This window comes from Ruditapes philippinarum, unplaced genomic scaffold (genome assembly GCF_026571515.1).
Source record: "Ruditapes philippinarum isolate M1 unplaced genomic scaffold, ASM2657151v2 ctg9128_1_1_1_1, whole genome shotgun sequence".
NCBI lineage: Eukaryota > Metazoa > Mollusca > Bivalvia > Venerida > Veneridae > Ruditapes > Ruditapes philippinarum.
Genome location: NW_026857006.1, coordinates 25,989 through 32,292, shown reverse-complemented (window position 1 = coordinate 32,292; position 6,304 = coordinate 25,989).

Sequence of the window (6,304 nt, the reverse complement as noted above, 5' to 3'; positions counted from 1 at the left end):
TCTGACTTTGAAAAAACATGGCCTCCATGGCATATGTAAAAAAGTAGTACCATGAAAATAAACATCATTTACCTATTTCTTGTGTACATGACAAACAGACACACTTCTCTGTTACACATAAACAGGTGAGATTTTAAAGTTTGATTGTGTTTTCATTTTAATTGTAGTTCAAAAGGCTATAAATGATGATTGTTTTCTTGCACTACTTTTTTACAAAAAATAATGGAGGCCATGTGCTTAGAAGGACGTGAGATACTGATTTATTTGAAGTTCAGTTTTGAAAGATTTTTGTATTTGCTGTAAAAAAATAGCTTTTGTTGGCACTAAAACAGACTTTTAAAAGGATTTTGCAATACATGAAATGTGCATAAAACTTTGCAACAAAATGTTTTTGGTCTTCAGAAATGTAGCACATTCAAGGTAAATGTTCTTATTGTTATCATTTTTATTTTTGTTTATAGTTGTCCTTTAAAATATAAACCTGGAAGTGTATTTTCAAATGGTTCATCATTTTACAATAAGAACTTTGTTGTTATATGAATTTTGGCCTACTTTCACTTTGGACAGACTTAAGTTAAAACAAACATGACTGACAAAGCGGAATCACCTTAAGTATAGGCTATAGATAGATATCATGGCAACAACAGAAACATTGATCTACAGTTTGAACATGAAGTGTAATGTTTTTTATGAATGATTTTAAAGCAATTCAACATAAAATATATATTATTCTCCCTAAAAATTAATTAACAATAGTTTTTTTATATATTACCAATGTCAAATAGCTTTCATATCTTTGTCTCGCACGAATATGATATAAGTGAATTTCCTCATACCTACCTTAAATTCAGGTAACAGTCTTCTATTATATTGATAAATACTGTATCACCATGTAACGCGTGTATAACAAACAAAAAAATCTTGAATTTGGTCTTTTGGAAATTCATCCCATTTTTTTCATTCCAGAGTGTGTTCTACTTTCAGTATTGAAAGAAACCATTTTTTTAATTTGACATGAAAAATATATATGTAATATTACTATATTATAATATTAGTCCCTTTTGTTACTATTTGTATATTTGTTACAATTATAACAGACTTTGATATTTCTATCATCTATATTCTGTTACTGAAACAGAACACAATACAGTCATGTCACATAACATTTACAAGTCTTGTAAGTCTTGTTTGTATTCAATGGAATTACTTTCCTTACCAGGTAGGCATCAGTGAAAGCATTTTTATATTAAATATTTTGCCCTCTTTTTAACGATAAACAGTTATGGACAGTGAATAAGATAAGTATAGTTATGCAAAAAATGGTTTACAAAACATTCGGAAAAAATCTACAATAGTACTTAATCTGAATATAACATGACCTGTGCGTAGGAATAATTTGGTAAGGTATCTGTAATGAGCACATTCTTTTTGCGCGGAGCTTCTCAATTGCTGCATTGCAGCAACATTTGTACTTGTTTTATAAATTAACAGCGTTACTTTGACGTAAAATTTACAATGTTTAATCTTAAATACTTTTCTAATTTGCAGGACGCAGTCTCATACATCTTTTATTTTTAATTTTATATTTTTTGTTGTTTGTAATGAAAGAGTGAAAAGTGTTATATTATTATATGAATTAACTAGTTTCAGCGCAAAAAAATAAGATTCACATATTGCTGTATGAATGAAGTAAGAATATTAAGTCGCTTAGCTTATACCCGTTAGAATACTTATTTTACGTTACATTCAGCTTTTAAACACTTTCATAAAATCAAATACAGGCAGACGGGTCTGGGTGTCAAAACACATAGTAAAAATGCAATTAAAATAGATATGCATACAAATGTGAAATAAGTGATAAATTAAATTCAGAAATAATATTCAAACATGTTAAGAATATTTAAAAAAAACTGTACAAGAAACAAAAACATAAATTTTTTTGCTTACCATTTTTAAGTATGTGCAATACATAGATTATATAATTATAATCTAATTAAAATGTCATAATTAGAAAATGACAAACTATAAAACTTTTTGGAACTCGGATTTACGTATACCTACTCAAGGCTTTTTCATTATGTACAGTATAACAAAGCGGCCCTCAAAATATTATTTATTTCTAAAGGGCTCCACTACATTTTACCTCTGTAGAGCAACCGCTCTAGGCAACAAAGGGCATTTCTACTGTATATTTTAATTAAATACAAAATATAATTATTAAATACCTTGTGCAACTTTTGTTACCACTGAATACGAATAATGTATTATGTTGACGTTATCGTGTTCATTTTTAATACAATACAGTTTGCTTTAAAACAAAAATAGAAAGAAAAAAAAAAAAAAAAAAAAAACGAAAACAAACACCAAAAACACGTGTTTTTTTGATGTAAACAATAAAGTGGACTTCTGCCTTATTAAGGGAGATCATAATCAGGTTTTTAACTTTGAATATTCTGTAATCGGTAAAGTGGTCTTACGCTGAATTCGGAATTGTACTAATAGATTATCCTTAAGAATTGTTTACTGTGTATGAAATGTTTCAAGGTCCACCTCGGACTCCTGTCATTTATTTACGTAGAGAAGTTGATACTGTGAGAAACACTGGTTTTGTTAAATTACCTCAGCTACAATTGAAATACTGTTGAAAGCGGCGTTAAACCCAATATTAAAAAAATAAGAAGATAATTATAAAACATAAAATGCATAGTTCATTATTTTCATAGGCTCTACATAGCACTGTATTATGTGCAGATAAAAAAGAGCTTCTCCGAAAACCATATTCACACAAATTGAGGATCCTACATGATCGTCTTCAATACAAGGGAATCTGTATTAATTTTAATATGCAAAATTATCCGCTTATGAACATACAAAATAAATCAACGGATCTTTCGCCTCGAATCGAGAAATGATCGCGGCTTCAGGTCGCCTCAAAGATGCGCTAGTAAACGCATACCGCGAGTCAGCGAGTTTTAAATAAATAAGAATATCTGTAATTATGTGAAATGCGTGAGAAATTCAAGCCATAGCATGAGAACGTGATTCCTCCTTTAAATCTGAGTCTCACGCTTAGTGCAGGGATATTATTTACTAGTATTTAGCTGCGAGAGAAAATAGAATAACTGATGGCTGTTAATAAATGAGCCGTGTCACGACAAAACCAACATACTGTTCGCTTTTAAACATTTTAATAAGTAGAGAAACTGATAGCGAACAGAATGGATCCTGATCAGACTGCGCGGATGCGCAGGCTGGTCTGGATCCATGCTGGTCGCAAACGCACTATGTTGGTTTTGTCGTGACGCGGCTCAAATTAATTTTTATACGAGTAGAAAAGTTTTAAAATAAATGTCTGCTAGATTTATATAATTAAGACTACCAGTGAATCATGACTTACGTATTTGTATTATTCCCACTTAGGTGGCCTTTTAATTATATCTTTCAATATTCTGAATTGTCTTTCAGTCCTCGAGGTATGTATAACCATTCGTTTCAGTTTTTTAAAGATTGATACAAACTTTTGCAGACAGTCATACCCTGATTTGTTGAACATGTATATAATTAAAGTTTTTCATCGAAATGCGGGCACCTGACAGGACTTTAAAAAAAAGAACATTTTACGGAATATGTCTAAATACAATTGTTGTTGATGGTTTTCACACATTTTAATTCCAGTCAGTATGCTATTTATCGGAAAAGTCGTGACAATTTCCTTGAGAAAAATATTGACGTCACCAAAATCATTACGTTTTACTCATCCTTTATCTTATATTAAAATAGTAATGGCAAAATATCTTACGCGTTGACCCTATATTTTTATTGCATAAATATTTTCTTTCATGACTTCACTACATGTTAAAAAAATTATAGCAAAATTCACCGTGTTGTTTTTTGTTATTTTACAATTTTTATTGCGATATCGCGCGATATTTGTATCATAAATGGACGTCAGAATGTAGAGAAAAATGACGTAAAATCGCAGAGTATTAAGCAAATGTTACAAAAAGACATTATTTCAAAGACATACATTTACTGAACATTATAAAATTAAAACGAAGGAAATCGGATGAAAATTAATAAGAACAGACCGGTTTATTGATAAAAAAAGACGCAATTTCGCCGCCACCGATAGAGGGCGCTTTGACGTCATAGTAACGCTGTTTATATGTAAAATAATGCTGCAGAAGTAAAGCTTACATATTTATATTTATGTATACCAAAAATCATAAAGATCTAAGATGTTGTCAAATTTCGGTCGGAAAGTAGCGAGCTACCTTAATTCAGTCTACTTAGAATATAAGGAAGAATATAAGGAAATAGCGACACTTTTCCGCGTAATAATAAACACCCCTCGTAGTAGTTATACAAATGAATATAATATTACATTATCCGGAATATCATAATTGAGTCGCGTCACGACAAAACCAACATAGTGCGTTTGCGACCAACATGGATCCATGCTGTTCGCTTACAAACCCTATAACAAGTAGAGAAAGTGATAGCGAACAGCATGGATCCTGATCAGACTGCGCGGATGCGCAGGCTGGTCTGGATCCATGCTGGTCGCAAACCCATTATGTTGGTTTTGTCGTGACGCGGCTCTGTGTCTTTTTCACCTGAGACAAACATGTCATTATGAAGTGTAAAGTATAAACATGAGCGATGCATCAACAGTCAAGTATTTAAGACATATTATCACGTGACATGACACATTTGATTCACACTTACGTTCATTGTAGGGGAAGAAACTCGTAAAACCATATGTTAGTATTACGGTATAAGTTATCCTTCATTTGTTAGCTACCCAATATATATACACAAAATATATCAAATAACCTAAATGTTCAACAGAATGTAATGCCAATGTTGACTATATCAGAGTTGTTATTGAATACAAACCAAACAAACAAAACAGGGCATTACGGTATAAGTTATCCTTCATTTGTTAGCTACCCAATATATATACACAAAATATATCAAATAACCTAAATGTTCAACAGAATGTAATGCCAATGTTGACTATATCAGAGTTGTTATTGAATACAAACCAAACAAACAAAACAGGGCATTTCTATGTGGTAGATAAAAGGCTGACAAAGTTAAACTTTTTATCGTAAAACACTTCGAGATCATTGTTGCCAAGAGTTACAAAAGACGCTGATTTACAGTTTGTTTTTTTTGGTCTGTCTGAATATTGTGAAAACACTAGTAAGAGGTAATATGATTTAGACTCTATAAATAAAAGATGATTTGCTAGCTGTCGTAAGATAATACATTTGAACACAAATCAATCAACCAATTGCTCAATCAGTTAGGAAATAAATGAATGAATGAATAATTGAATGAATGAATGAATGAATGAATGAATGAATGAATGAATGAATGAATGAATGAATGAATGAATGAATGAATATATGAAACACACTGCTGCCTGAACAATGCCCGCAACAACTTTTATTGAAGTCTCTTTTTTCCCAATTTATTATTCATTTTATAACTCGTGAATAAAGCCCTGAAACCTAACTTGAACTACATTGTGGTTCCAATCCATATATCTTGTCTTAAAATAGCGTTATTTTCTGTTAATAAATCATGAAACATTATACCTTGGTAGTTTATTTATACAATGATATCTGTCAATACAGATACATGCTAACGCTTTAGTGAATATATATTAAGGCTATATACAATATTTGTAATTCCATGAGCCTAAAGCACAGTTTAAATTTTAAAGAGTCAACTATTGTTCCGGATCTGACATGTATTTATACATAGAAACCAACTTTAAACCATTCAAAAAACAGTGTTAAGTATCCTTTTTACATTGTATTGACTATCTATTACCCTGTTTTCATGAATAAAAATCTGTATATATATGCTTTACGATTGTTATTCACACAAAAAAGAACCATAAAAGAATCCAAAATTCTTTGAATTCGATAGCAAATGTAACTTTCCTGATACGAATGAAGATCAAGAAGTTATTGAACAACAACAGCAGTCACAACAACAACAACAACAATAAAACAGCATTTTTTCTTTCCCTTCACAAATATGATCTTTAAATATATAAACAAGATTTTACGGAACGAAGCACACGATTCTCGTGCAGTGACAGCTGAGCAGTCGGCAAGTATCGCACATTCCTACACACATTGTTTGACAGGGATTCCGTTTATTATAATAGAGCTATATAAAATAGCATCAGCATAAAAACATACATCTTATAATTAACTATACTATAGCATTTACTCCATATATCGTTAGTAATTGATATACATGTACATATAAAATGCACTTAAGA